Source organism: Callospermophilus lateralis, chromosome 2, assembly GCF_048772815.1.
Source record: "Callospermophilus lateralis isolate mCalLat2 chromosome 2, mCalLat2.hap1, whole genome shotgun sequence".
NCBI classification, from domain to species: Eukaryota; Metazoa; Chordata; class Mammalia; order Rodentia; family Sciuridae; genus Callospermophilus; species Callospermophilus lateralis.
The window spans coordinates 210,984,250-210,998,018 of record NC_135306.1 but is presented as its reverse complement, the minus strand read 5'-3'; the positions used below and the strand labels follow the sequence as shown (position 1 = coordinate 210,998,018).

The following is a 13,769-nucleotide window of genomic DNA, read 5'->3' as shown; positions in this document are numbered from 1 at the left end:
GTCCCACAGAGGTGTGCAGGGGTGGACGACCCAGGGTGGCGTGCTCCAGAGGGCACCCAGGGGGTGGACGACCCAGGGTGGCGAGCTCCAGAGTGCACCCAGGGGGTGGACGACCCAGGGTGGCGTGCCCCAGAGGGCACCCAGGGGGTGGACGACCCAGGGTGGCGAGCCCCAGAGTGCACCCAGGGGGTGGACGACCCAGGGTGGCGTGCCCCAGAGGGCACCCAGGGGGTGGACGACCCAGGGTGACGAGCCCCAGAGTGCACCCAGGGGGTGGACGACCCAGGGTGGCGTGCCCCAGAGGGCACCCAGGGGGTGGACGACCCAGGGTGGCGAGCCCCAGAGTGCACCCAGGGGGTGGACGACCCAGGGTGGCGTGCCCCAGAGGGCACCCAGGGGGTGGACGACCCAGGGTGGCGTGCCCCAGAGGGCACCCAGGGGGTGGACGACCCAGGGTGGCGTGCCCCAGAGGGCACCCAGGGGGTGGACGACCCAGGGTGGCGTGCCCCAGAGGGCACCCAGGGGTGGACGACCCAGGGTGGCGTGCCCCAGAGGGCACCCAGGGGGTGGACGACCCAGGGTGGCGTGCCCCAGAGGGCACCCAGGGGTGGACGACCCAGGGTGGCGAGCTCCAGAGTGCACCCAGGGGGTGGACGACCCAGGGTGGCGTGCTCCAGAGGGCACCCAGGGGGTGGACGTCCCAGGGTGGCGTGCCCCAGAGGGCACCCAGGGGGTGACCTGGATCCGGGAGGCACTTGGTGGAGCAGCATCTCTGTGGTGCTACCAGCAGGACACCACTGGTGCTAGTCTCCTTAGGGTGGATCGAGGGAAGGGGTGGCCTCTCCCCAATGTCAGTGACTCCAGGAAGGGTTTTAGCGGATTCTAGCCTCTGTCCCTGGATTGAGACTAGTGCTGCCCGGTCTCGGCTCCCTGTGGAGGAGGGCACCTTGCTGCCATCGGGAGACACTTGAGCAGTGGCTGCCCTTGGAGTCCAGCCTGATCGTGCTCCTCAGCAAACGCAATGGGAATGGCCAGCCTGCTGCTAGCTGGCTGGCCACTGATGGACACGCAGTGACCACTGACACTGGGTTGCTTGGTGTGGCTGGGTGTGGGGTTCCCAGGATGCAGGGCTTTCAGGGCTTAGAGAGGGGAACTCTGGGTCTGGCTGGGTGGAGGGTGGCCCTGCCCGGCAGGCCGTGGCCACAGGGCCCCCTGTACCCGCTGGACAGCTGCTGGCTCTGTCTTCCTTGTGAGCGCTGGCCTGCAGTCCCTCCTCTCCCCTGGGAACTTCCTGTGCACGTCATGTGCTCACAGTTCTGCCAGCTTTTCTGTCCTGCCTTTTAGGTTTGAGATGGGACCATCCTCTGGCCCTCCACCCTGCTCTGGATCTCAGTCCCGACAGGGACATGTCAGCACAGTCATCCTGAGCGGGCTGTCGACAGCTGGGCCACGTCGTGGGAACACAGCGAAGCCAAACAGAGGGTGCGGGCCTGGGGTGGCCTGGGGTGCAGTGACCACATGGCCCCTGCAGAGGCTTCCTCTTTATAGGTGAAACAGGAGCAGCTCTGCCGCCCGCCGGTCAGCACAGGGACCCTGCGGTGTGCGGGGACAGGACGGTGCCTTGAGTGTCCCCACCGTGGTTCAGCGGCCTCCCAGGCAGCCAGGGGCTCCTCCTGTGACTACAGTGGGCCCAGGGGACGTGGGTCAGGACTCCCAGGCAGGAGCCCGTGGGCCCTCGGCTAAGCAGAACCCGCCGTGAGGCACGGAAGAGATGAACCCCTGGAAACAGAAGTTGGGGGGCGTGGGGAAGCCGAGGCTGTGGACAGGGAGGAGGCAGAGCCGGGCCGGCCGTGTCTGGAGAGGGTGGCGTGGTCACACGGAGAGGGGGGTGGACAGACAGCCCTGCGACTAGAAGAGATCCCACTGGCCCCACAGGGCGGCCGGGACAGGAGAACACACACCCACCACCTGCTCCGGGCCACCAAGGACGCACCTGGCCAAAGACAGGAGGCTCAGAAGCAAATTAAACAAAAAGGGCTTAGAGCCACAGGCGAGATCCACAGCTGAATTAACCAGGTTTATTTAATAACGAACGTGCAGGGGCGGGGCCCACCCTGTCTGGGAGACCACCCGGAGGCCCCGCGGCCTGCACCTGCAGGCCCTGCTCCGCCCCATGGAAGGGCCTCTCCTCACCTGGGGAACCCGGCAGCGGCCTCCTTGCAGGCGGGGTCTCTGGGGATGAAGCTGCTGCCCTGGGAGGGTGGGGCCCGAGGGGAGAGCAGGGTGGCCGGCTGAGTGCCGGGGCGTGGGCAGGATGGCCATCAGAACATGATGAGAGGCACGAAGCAGAGGCACAGTCAACAGGCCCTGGTGTGGCTGGGCACAGGTCTGGGCTGAGGGGCGGGCACAGTGTCACATACAGGTGGAGTGGACAGAGAGAAGGGGGACCGGGAGGCTGAGAGATACGCTGGACTTTCAACCCCAAGGTGAATGTCCAGCCTCCTCCTGTCCACCCTCAGCGGTCACTGGGGCTCACGGTCCTCTCCACCCACACTCTGGGGAGATATTCAGGTCCACTTCTGAGTCGAGGCGCTCTGGCCTCGGCCACCCTGAGCACCACCCCTGGGAACTTGAGACAGCTGTTTAGACGTCCATGAGACGCCTGGCCAGAGTCCGACCGTGGAACACCCCTGCCGCAGGGGAGGACGGCCGCGGTCACTAGCACCCCACCGCAGAATCACTTCCACCCAACCCAGCAGGGCCCACACAATGGTGCCCACGAGGGAAGGCTGCCGAACTGGACGGCCACTGCCGACCCGAGAGAGCAGTGGCCAGCAGACAGAAGGAGGGGCAGGGCGCAGGGAGGCGCAGGTACTGGGGGCTGCCCGGCGCCCTCTCCCCTGACCCAGCAGCCCCGGCCTGTCCCACGGTCCTGCTGCAGGCCCAGGGCTCAGCAGGCTGATCGGGAAAGAGGTGCTGGACGTCCCTGGAGGCAGCTGGCAAAGCCTCCAGGAGCCTGCAGCAGCGATGGCGCCACTGCCCGTTATCTGCAGGGGCATTAGCAGAGCGATTTATGGGCCATGAGCTGGAAGATTCCCATGTGCAGTAACAGGCTCAGACCACGGGGGAGTATTAGTGAGCCCTGACATCCTGATCCCAGGCAGATCTGGCGCGTGGGAAACCCAGATATGCCCTCTGTCTGGTCACGGGTTTGTGGGGAACGGGCCAGGCTCCGTGTGGGAAAGGAGGGCTTCCAGGCGCTCCTGGGTGGGGAGATGACAGCCAAGTGACCCCGGGCTCCTCTGTGCCTGCAACAGGAATGTGTCATTCCCGTCATCCTCAAGCTCATGATCATCTTGAAACAGGCCATACACAGCAGGGAACTCACAATAACAACGTCTTGAACAAAATGGAGGGTTAGTTCTCTCTCCCCGTTACAAAGCCCCACTGCCCAGGGTCGGAGAGGCCGTTTTAGGGTGCCCGTGACAGGTACCCAGGCTCCAAGCTCCTTCGGCCTTTCTGCTCCCTGATCCTGACATGAGCACTCCATGCTTCCTGGTTCAAGGTGGCTGCTGGAGCAGCCACCATTTCATCTGCACTCTAGAAAGCACAGGAGAGGCCAGGGTGCTCTAGCCAGCAACCTCTGCTCCCTGAAGAAGGGTTAGGCACAGAATGAAGGTGACCCAGCCATGCCACCTGAGGCAGCCCGGGGTGGCGGGTCTGGGGTCCCGTGGGAGAGGCACAGGAGGAGACTGGTGGGGTGAGAGGGGCCTGAGGGGCAATGACCCACCGTGGGCTGTGACAGAGGCACCCTCACGGCCCCCAGGGCTGCTGGTCAGCCAGGAGCTCAGGGGCGGCCGTGGCCGGGGCAGGCCCAGGCGCTCGGGCCCAGCAGACCTGGCTCACCAGCCCAGACAGGAGAGGAGGGGAGGGCTGGGAGGCCTGGGGGACGCAGGAAGGCCAGGCCAGGCCCCGAGGGAGGACACAGGCTGTCCCGAGGAGAGCTGGGGGCAGGACCCCTGAGGACGTCTCCCAGGACCCCAGGGAGCAGGCAGGGTCCCTGGAGAAGGAAGCCCAGGCCTGAGTCCTCAGAGGCCAGGGCAGCCGGTCAAGGCCTGCGGGCTGAGAGCGGACAAGGCCCACCTGGGAAGAGGCCGCGTGTCCCCCTGTGAGTGGCGGGCCTGAGCACATAGCTGGAGCCGCGGTGGCCCGTGGCCCTGGTGGTCCAGGCTGGGCCCAGAGGGGCAGGAGAGGGGAGAGGGCCGCGTGGGCCCCGCGAGCTGCCCCACCCTGCCCAGGCTCGGTCGCCCTGCACCCCGTCCCCCGCCCCATGCCTTCCCCTGACCCCAGGCCCCGCTGTGCACAGGGGCCTCTCAGGGTCCAGGCACAATCACAGAGCCCCTTGCCCGCTCTCGGCCTCTGCTTCCAGAAGGGTCTGCTTCCAGAAGGTTCTGGGGTCTGGTGGACCCTGGCCCTGCAGGGAGCTGGGGGTGTAGGGGCCCCACCCTCCCCTGAGGCCTGCGCCCACCCAGGCCACGGTGCCCCGACCCTCCCCGTCTCCACGCACACCCCGAGCAGGCCCCCCTCATCCCGGGCCAAGCCCGGAACTGCCGAGTCCCCACGCGGGGCCGGCCTGGCATGGCGTGATCCGCGTGACGCCGCTGACCCTCCCGCAGGGACCTGAGGCAGACCTGCAGAACATTACAGAGAAATGAAAGGGAAGGAGAGGAAGACACAGATGTGGTCTCCTGTAAACAGTCTGATTTCCCAATGTAAACCAGATCCCGGCCCAAGACATCAGGTAAACATCTGCGTCAGCGCCCCCGGCCCCCCACCGCCCGGGAGGCCCAGGGGTCTGCATCGCCTACTCTGGGACGTGTCAGAGTCGCGCCGAGACATTTCGTAATTAGGCAAAATTAGGCCTTGCATTCCTCCACTAAATCCCAAAGATCTCTGCAATTTCAGGTCTTCTCAAAAACGAAAACACTTGGTGATTAAATGGCACGGGCGAAAACGGTATAGAATGCTCTCTCAACTGGAAAATGCCAATTAAGGAAGTGGCCCTGGCTTCCCACCCACCTTGGCTGGGTGGGGGCTTATCTCTGCACAGAGGAATCTGCCTGAGAGCAGATTAGCTGTGGCCTTGCTCTCAGGCTGGGCTGGGCGGCCAGGGGCCCGGGGGAGGAGCGGGCAGGGCTGACCCTGGCCCCTGATACTGGGATTTGGGGCTGGGCGGCCCCACGTGGCATGCAGCTGCGGGGGCAGCACCAAGGACAGTGACCTTGGCAGGGCCCCCTGGGGATGAGTCCTTTGAAGCTGCCTGGGTCCCCACCCTGGTCCCTGAGTCCTGCCTGAACCCCGGGGCCTCTCGGGGGGCAGCAGGCCGGCTGCTCTCACAGAGTCCCTTCCTGTGAAGTCCCTCTCGGCCCTGGTTTTCCCTTCTTAGTCTTCCCCGCAGTTGGATTTTATGATTTGTCCCCTCCTGCCTGTCCAGGGGTGACGAGACACACGGCGTTTCCCCTTCCCTCACCCAGCGTGGGACCCCTCAGTGCTCCGTCCCCGGGCCGGGCTGCAAGCTGGGGACCTCAGGAGCCCTGGAGTCCCGCAGTGTGCTCCGGCCCTGGTCCGCGTCTCCCAGCTCTTCCCCCCCTGGACCGCGCTGGGTCACACTGGTGAGGGCACAGCTCTGGCCACACCTGTGTGTGCTGCAGTTCCCGTGAGCAGCCGATGGAGGAGACAGCCCTGCCCTCACCCCTTTCTGGCCCTCTGACCCCTTCAGCTGGCCACTTGAGCTGGCCCCTGACCCCTTCAGCTGGCCACTTGAGCTGGTGGCGAGGAGCGGTGGTCTCTTGGCCCCTTCCACCCCGGGAGGCCTAGAGCCAGTCTCTCCTCGGCTGGGTGGTAAGTGGCACCGCAGTACAGGGCCCAGCTGGTTTCTCCCTTCGCCCCCTGGACAGGGCTCAGCCCCGTCCCCTCTGGGCTGTTATATAAGACCCTCCGCACACCTCGCCCAGGTTCCCCCCGAGCTCCCTGCGGCCGGAGGAGGGCGGGGAGGGTGACTGCCGCGGATGGCCATGCAGGTCCAGAGCTTTAAGCAACTGTCCGGCTGTGCCCCGCAGTGCTGAGCGGCTCCGTGGCTCCCCGTCTCTGGTCCCTCAGCTGCTGGGTCCGGCAGTTCAGCGGGTGTGAGGTGGCCCCTGCTGCCTCCCTAGTGGCCGAGGGTGAGGTCTTCTCCCTGGTCATGAGCCCCAGGTCCTCTTCCCCAGTGTGACAGCACGTCCTCCTCTGGCCGGGTGGACTCGGCGCTCTCGGTGCCGTGAACCCCAGGCCCGTCAGCCACGCGGTTTGCGCCCTTTTCTCCCGTCGGAACCTTTACGTCGGTCGCCATCTTAACAAAAAAGAGAAGCAACGTCATGGCTCATGCTTCTGGTGCCACAGCGCGGAGTCGGTGGCCAAGTCGAGGCCCTGCCCCGGGCCCCCTCTCCCTCCCTTCCTTCCTTCAGGTGCTGGACGGAAGCCAGGGCCTTGTGCTGGGCAACTGGTCCACCTTGAGCTGCGGCCCAAGTGTTGGACTGAGCCCTGCCCAAGGCAGAGGCTTAGGCCACGGCCATCTTTCCATCCGCCCAGCACCGTCCGCCCCAGATGCACGTGCGTCGAGCCCCCTCTGAGCCCCGGTGGACCCCAGGCTGCTGCCCCTGGGTGGCCGCTGTGCTCCCCTGTGGCGCGCTGCTCTGGAGTGAGTCTGAGAACCCAGAAGAGAGTTCCTCCAACTGCGCTTTCCTTAGGGAAAGACAATAGCTGGGTATTCGAGTTTGTTTATCCTCCCTGGAAATTTAAAAATCAAGGGATTTTTTTCCATCAAAAAAGTCTGCCCAGATTTTGATAAGAATCGTGTTGAACCTGAGGAGATGAGCTCAGGGGAAATCAGAGCAGACAGGCCGTCTCCAGGCCTCGCATGACGAGGCTGAGCAGGCCACCGCGGCCGCGGCTCCCCGCCCCCGGAGCCGGCCCAGCCTCCCCGCTTCCCCCCGCGGCCTTCTGAGGCCCTGGGCTGCGGCCAGCTGGGTGGGCACCGATGCCCCTTAGCTCGTCAGGAGAGCTGTCTTCCGGGCAGCGTCTGCTGTGGTCTTGGCAGGGAGGGCCCCTTCTGAGGTGGCCATGCTCCTGCCACACCTCAGGGTGCGCCGCCTCCTCGTGTCCTTCACACGTGTCCTTCATGAACGCGGTGCTTCTGGCTTCCAGTCTGGACGTGGATGCAGCGTTCTGTGGACATTGAAGAGATGAGAGGGAGCGTCACGGGCAACGTGTGGACGCCCTGGATGACCTGGGTGTGACGGCGGGGGACACAGGAGATGACGGCCCAGCTCACACCAGAAAACCAGGCAGGACAGCCCCGACCCGCTAAGGGGCACCCGTGTAGCGGGGACCTTCCAGCCACGGTGCCCTGCCACCCCAGGCACCCAGGCCCCAGGCCGAGCCCTCCTGAGTGTGAGGGGGACAACTCAGCAAGTTGGGCCCAATGATATGTCCACAGGCCACATCATGGCCACAGGGTCCACACCAGTGACGCAGGCTCCAGGGACTCCCCAGGACTCAGCGTGACACTGAATCAACCGGAAAACACGACCATCTCAGTGGAGCAGAGAAAGCAAAAGAGAAAAAGCACCCGACAGAACCTGCGTCCACTCAGGGCCCTCCGCCAGCCAGGTCGAAGGCATCTGTGACAGGTGTGCCCTGACTTCCCTGGGGGGCACCTGCACTTCCCTCCACCCCACCAGGGAGGTGGCACCACGGAGCCTGGAACCTGAAGGGCCAAGTGCTCACACAGGAAGAAGTCAGAAGAGCTGACCGTCCACGTGGAGAGCCTGGAAGGCTCCTTCTAAAAGCCAGGACAACTGGTGGTGACTTGGGCCACACTGCAGGCCCAGGACCGGCACAGAACCGTCGTCGGACGGGGAGTCAACCGGCTCAGTGAGAAAGCAGCCCCAGCCCCCGGGCAGACATTTCCCTGAGGAGGACATTCCAAGGGCCAGACACTCAGCAGCACTGGGCCCCAGGGACAGCAGGCACCGCACAGCCGGGACCTCTGGGGCCCGTCTGCACTCCCTAGAACAGCTGTCACTGACAAGACGGATGGACAGACGCCAAGGTCAAGGACAGGGAGGTGTGGGAGTGTCCTGGGGGGTTAAGACAAAGGAGCCACTGAAGAAATGGCCTGCAGGTCCTCCGAGGGCTAAGCATGGGATGACCACGGCCCGGCAATTCCATCCTAGGGCCATGAACTGTGCCCACAACCCTGGCTCCCGAGTGCCCGGGGCAGCACATTCATGGCAGCCCAGAGGGGATCAGCACAGATGTTGTCATGGTCAAAACCTGTCTGTCCACACCATGGAATATCATGCAGCTCTGAACAGGAGTGACCACTGGCACATGCACCGCCACCTGGTGGGCCTTGAACACACCACCCTAACCCGGCAGCCAGCCACTGGTCAGCAGGGCATGCAGCAGCAGCCAGGGCGGGTGGAGTGGACACAGTGGGCAGAGGAGAGAGAAGGCTCTTAGTGATGGAGCAGACGTGTCCACCAGCCTCTCCAGTGCTGGCCCTGCAGCCTCCCCCGGGCTGCCCTGCCCAGGCCACTGCCAGCAGACTCCCACACCCGGCCGGCTGCCCTCTCCCACCTGGGCTCCCTCCAGGAGTGGCCAGGGTGCCCTCCTGTCCTGAGGGCTGGGTCTGGGTCCCCCGCTGGCCCAGGGCCTGCCACCCAGAGGGCCCTGTGAGCCAGGTGTGGTCCTTGTTGGGACAAGGGTCCTGGTGAAGTGCGTGTCCTGCGGAGGAAAGAGGGGGACGTCGGGTGAGGCAGATGTCCCTGTGACGTGGCTTCCTCCCCTCCCTCACGGCTGAAGTGAACCCTTGTCCTGGGCGCGCTGGCCCCTAGGCCCCAGCCCGCTGCCCACACTGCAACGTGGGGCCCGTGGTCGGTCACTCCTTCACTGGACCTCATGCCCTGCTGGTTCTGCTTCTCAGGAAGACCTGCTGGGACAGCTGCCAGCTCAGCTGGGCGTCCAGGGGACCTCGGGGGTGCGAGTGGGACCTGTGTGGCTTTCCCCAGGGTGACCTGCTGGGCACCTGGGACAGGACCCTGGGAGAGACGGCCCCTGAAGGCCAGAGGCACGGGTAGAGCTCTCAGCCCCCCCTCCGTGGTGTGGTGGAGACAGGTTTCCTGCAAAGCCAGCAAGAGGCCCCGCTGTGGAGGCCAGGCTCCAGATGAGGACAGAGGCTGGCCGTGCCGGTGTGACCCTGACCCTATGTACTTTTCCTGTTCCTGGAAGAAAATGTTACTGGCTCGAAGGAAGATTCCACCGGCCAGAATCTGCTGATGTCCACACACAGCATCCAGCGCAATCAAGATTCCTCAGGGAGCTGGCCTGGCTCTGCTCCGTGTCCAGCTGAGCTCCCCCACCCCCTGTTCCCTCACGTGTGACGGGCAGGGAAGGCTCCGTGCTGAGCAGAGGGGCCTCTAGATAGGGGAAATGGTCACTTCCTCCTGGCCAGCGTGGAGGCCAACGAAGGCCACGTCCCAGCACACTGTGTCAAGGACAGAGCGAGGCAGCACACCCCTAAGGCCAGCTTGTCCTGCTCCTTGGTTAGTCACCCCTCTCCACACCCAGGGCACCGGGGGTCTTCTCGGGAAGGCAGCCGAGGACCCGCTTTCTTTAAAACACAATCACCCGAGCAGACCCCCACTGCTGTCGAAGCTCAGTGCCGCTGGGTCCTGGGAAAGCCTCGCGTGGCCTCGCTGGACACTCTCTGGGCTCTGGGTGGTCACTGTGGGTCAGCCAGCGGCTCCCTCCAGGCTTTCACTGAGGTCCCGGGGGTCCTTATCCTGGTGCCACCCCACGGCACTGCCACAGCAGCCCCGCCTGGAGTGACAGACTCGTCACGCCCTCGGTGTGCGGGAGTGTGGGCTCGGGCCGTCCCCAGAGTGCCCCCCACGCAGGGCCACACCACTGACATGGCTGCCGTCGCGGCTTCAGGCAGACGCCTGTGTGGAGTCACGTGTCCGGCAGGAGCAGCTGCCCCGGGAAGGAGGAGGGGACGCCTGACACGTGGCCGCCTGGGAGGACGACAAGCGCAGGGGCGAGGAGGGTCCCCCGCTGCCCAGAGGGTGGCCCAGTCCCTCTCCAATGCCCAGTGCAGCACCCAAGCTTCCGTGCAGGCCGCCAGGGTCTTGTGGGTCGGGTTTCCTGAGGACTGGACCTCGGCTCAGTCGCCCGGGCCTCCCTGAGTGTAGCCCTGTAGAGAAGGTTCTGGAAAAGTGTGTGGAGGAGTTTCCGGGACCAGAGGGTGACGAGAAGCCTTCCACACCCTCAGGGTGAAGCCAAGGCCCCGAGAGGCGGCCGACCCCACTCACCCGGAGACACAGCTGCCAGGAGAGGCCGCCTCTTCCGGGTCCAAGGCCGGGCTCAGCGAGCGTCTCTGCAAAGGGAGGGTGGTCAGTACCATGGCTCCGTGGGCCATGTCTGGGCCACGCCCTGGACTTGCCTCTGCCCGGTAGCGTGACAGCAGCCTGGGGGTGTGCCGGGAGGGCTGGCCCTGGGCCACCACGCAGGGTTCAAGGACCTGAGTGTCCTGACACATTCGTGGGCCACAAGGCACTCTTCCTCCTGAACTATTTTTTTAAATATTTTTTTACTTATCGATGGACCTTTTATCTATTTATCTGAAGTGCTGAGCATCAAACTCGGTGTCCCCTGCGAGCTCCGCCAGCGCCCCAGCTGACCCAGCCCCAGCCCCCCTTTAACTTTAATGCAGAAATGAGTGTAAAAGCCACTCAAGCAGAGACTGTGGACGCGGTGGGCGCGCGGAGGTGTCGCGGGTCACAGAGGAGAGCAGCAGCGGAGAGCCCCAGGCAGGCCCTCAGGAGAAGGCAGTCACCAGAGGACAGGAGCTCTAGGCCACAGCTTTCAGCCACAGGAATGGGGGACAACCTGTGTCGGAGGCCAAGATGCCCCACACCAGGTCACCCATGCACCCCAGGAGACAGCCCTGGGGTTCAGGCAGGACTCAGGGACCAGGGTGGGGACCCAGGCAGCTTCAAAGGACTCATCCCCAGGGGGCCCTGCCAAGGTCACTGTCCTTGGTGCTGCCCCCGCAGCTGCATGCCACGTGGGGCCGCCCAGCCCCAAATCCCAGTATCAGGGGCCAGGGTCAGCCCTGCCCGCTCCTCCCCCGGGCCCCTGGCCGCCCAGCCCAGCCTGAGAGCAAGGCCACAGCTAATCTGCTCTCAGGCAGATTCCTCTGTGCAGAGATAAGCCCCCACCCAGCCAAGGTGGGTGGGAAGCCAGGGCCACTTCCTTAATTGGCATTTTCCAGTTGAGAGAGCATTCTATACCGTTTTCGCCCGTGCCATTTAATCACCAAGTGTTTTCGTTTTTGAGAAGACCTGAAATTGCAGAGATCTTTGGGATTTAGTGGAGGAATGCAAGGCCTAATTTTGCCTAATTACGAAATGTCTCGGCGGCGACTCTGACACGTCCCAGAGTAGGCGATGCAGACCCCTGGGCCTCCCGGGCGGTGGGGGGCCGGGGGCGCTGACGCAGATGTTTACCTGATGTCTTGGGCCGGGATCTGGTTTACATTGGGAAATCAGACTGTTTACGGAGACCACATCTGTGTCTTCCTCTCCTTCCCTTTCATTTCTCTGTAATGTTCTGCAGGTCTGCCTCAGGTCCCTGCGGGAGGGTCAGCGGCGTCACGCGGATCACGCCATGCCAGGCCGGCCCCGCGTGGGGACTCGGCAGTTCCGGGCTTGGCCCGGGATGCGGGGGGCCTGCTCGGGATGTGCGTGGAGACGGGGAGGGTCGGGGCACCGTGGCCCGGGTGGGCGCAGGCCCCAGGGGAGGGTGGGGCCCCTCCACCCCCAGCTCCCTGCAGGGCCAGGGTCCACCAGACCCCAGAACCTTCTGGAAGCAGACCCTTCTGGAAGCAGAGGCCGAGAGCGGGCAAGGGGCTCTGTGATTGTGCCTGGACCCTGAGAGGCCCCTGTGCACAGCGGGGCCTGGGGTCAGGGGAAGGCATGGGGCGGGGGACGGGGTGCAGGGCGACCGAGCCTGGGCAGGGTGGGGCAGCTCGCGGGGCCCACGCGGCCCTCTCCCCTCTCCTGCCCCTCTGGGCCCAGCCTGGACCACCAGGGCCACGGGCCACCGCGGCTCCAGCTATGTGCTCAGGCCCGCCACTCACAGGGGGACACGCGGCCTCTTCCCAGGTGGGCCTTGTCCGCTCTCAGCCCGCAGGCCTTGACCGGCTGCCCTGGCCTCTGAGGACTCAGGCCTGGGCTTCCTTCTCCAGGGACCCTGCCTGCTCCCTGGGGTCCTGGGAGACGTCCTCAGGGGTCCTGCCCCCAGCTCTCCTCGGGACAGCCTGTGTCCTCCCTCGGGGCCTGGCCTGGCCTTCCTGCGTCCCCCAGGCCTCCCAGCCCTCCCCTCCTCTCCTGTCTGGGCTGGTGAGCCAGGTCTGCTGGGCCCGAGCGCCTGGGCCTGCCCCGGCCACGGCCGCCCCTGAGCTCCTGGCTGACCAGCAGCCCTGGGGGCCGTGAGGGTGCCTCTGTCACAGCCCACGGTGGGTCATTGCCCCTCAGGCCCCTCTCACCCCACCAGTCTCCTCCTGTGCCTCTCCCACGGGACCCCAGACCCGCCACCCTGGGCTGCCTCAGGTGGCATGGCTGGGTCACCTTCATTCTGTGCCTAACCCTTCTTCAGGGAGCAGAGGTTGCTGGCTAGAGCACCCTGGCCTCTCCTGTGCTTTCTAGAGTGCAGATGAAATGGTGGCTGCTCCAGCAGCCACCTTGAACCAGGAAGCATGGAGTGCTCATGTCAGGATCAGGGAGCAGAAAGGCCGAAGGAGCTTGGAGCCTGGGTACCTGTCACGGGCACCCTAAAACGGCCTCTCCAACCCTGGGCAGTGGGGCTTTGTAACGGGGAGAGAGAACTAACCCTCCAGCTTGTTCAAGACGTTGTTATTGTGAGTTCCCTGCTGTGTATGGCCTGTTTCAAGATGATCATGAGCTTGAGGATGACGGGAATGACACATTCCTGTTGCAGGCACAGAGGAGCCCGGGGTCACTTGGCTGTCATCTCCCCACCCAGGAGCGCCTGGAAGCCCTCCTTTCCCACACGGAGCCTGGCCCGTTCCCCACAAACCCGTGACCAGTCAGAGGGCATATCTGGGTTTCCCACGCGCCAGATCTGCCTGGGATCAGGATGTCAGGGCTCACCAATACTCCCCCGTGGTCTGAGCCTGTTACTGCACGTGGGAATCTTCCAGCTCATGGCCCATAAATCGCTCTGCTAATGCCCCTGCAGATAACGGGCAGTGGCGCCATCGCTGCTGCAGGCTCCTGGAGGCTTTGCCAGCTGCCTCCAGGGACGTCCAGCACCCCTTTCCCGATCAGCCTGCTGAGCCCTGGGCCTGCAGCAGGACCGTGGGACAGGCCGGGGCTGCTGGGTCAGGGGAGAGGGCGCCGGGCAGCCCCCAGTACCTGCGCCTCCCTGCGCCCTGCCCCTCCTTCTGTCTGCTGGCCACTGCTCTCTCGGGTCGGCAGTGGCCGTCCAGTTCGGCAGCCTTCCCTCGTGGGCACCATTGTGTGGGCCCTGCTGGGTTGGGTGGAAGTGATTCTGCGGTGGGGTGCTAGTGACCGCGGCCGTCCTCCCCTGCGGCAGGGGTGTTCCACGGTCGGACTCTGGCCAGGCGTCTCATGGACGTCTAAACA

The 13,769-nt window shown here is 64.9% G+C and overlaps 1 long non-coding RNA gene across 1 annotated transcript; it reads right to left on the bottom strand.

The window, feature by feature from the left end:
* Positions 1-5,802: 5,802 nt before the first annotated feature.
* On the bottom strand, positions 5,803-7,927 carry LOC143392031 (uncharacterized). The gene is made up of 3 exons (XR_013090311.2): positions 7,825-7,927; positions 7,174-7,263; positions 5,803-6,388 (listed from the first exon to the last, which is right to left on the bottom strand). It is a non-coding gene; the product is annotated as an uncharacterized LOC143392031 (long non-coding RNA).
* Positions 7,928-13,769: the final 5,842 nt, after the last annotated feature.